Source organism: Solanum tuberosum, unplaced genomic scaffold (genome assembly GCF_000226075.1).
Source record: "Solanum tuberosum cultivar DM 1-3 516 R44 unplaced genomic scaffold, SolTub_3.0 scf00021, whole genome shotgun sequence".
In the NCBI taxonomy this organism is placed as follows: domain Eukaryota; kingdom Viridiplantae; phylum Streptophyta; class Magnoliopsida; order Solanales; family Solanaceae; genus Solanum; species Solanum tuberosum.
In genome coordinates, this window is record NW_006238947.1 from 2,877,844 (window position 1) to 2,878,324 (window position 481).

The following is a 481-nucleotide window of genomic DNA, read 5'->3' on the forward strand; positions in this document are numbered from 1 at the left end:
AATTTTGCTATAATAATCAAAAAGTAATTCAGATAAAACACAATGTAATACAAAAATTTGACTTCAACATGATTAATCTAAAAGGGAAATTTCCCCTGTTTAAATTTATGTCTCTACCTTTTATTTTAGTTCAAAGATTATCTTACATATTGTTGGGTTTTAAAGGTGTGAACAGGAAATGAAGGGTTGTGACTCTCCTGAAGAGTTGTGACTATGCCGAAGGGTTGTGAGCTTTATGAAAGGTTGTGTCCTTTCTAAAGGATTGTGACCGTTTGAAAGGTTATGCCTTTTCCCAAGTGTTGTGACCTTTCTGAAAGGTTGTCTTCTTTCTGAAAGGTTGTCTTCTTTCCAAAGGGTTGTGACCTTTACCCTTTGTTGGCTATAAATAGAGAGGTTTTCTCTCATTTTTCTGCATCAAATTCTTCCCTTTTTTTGCATACATTTCTTACAAAACAAAATCGATCGATCGTGTCTGTGTGTG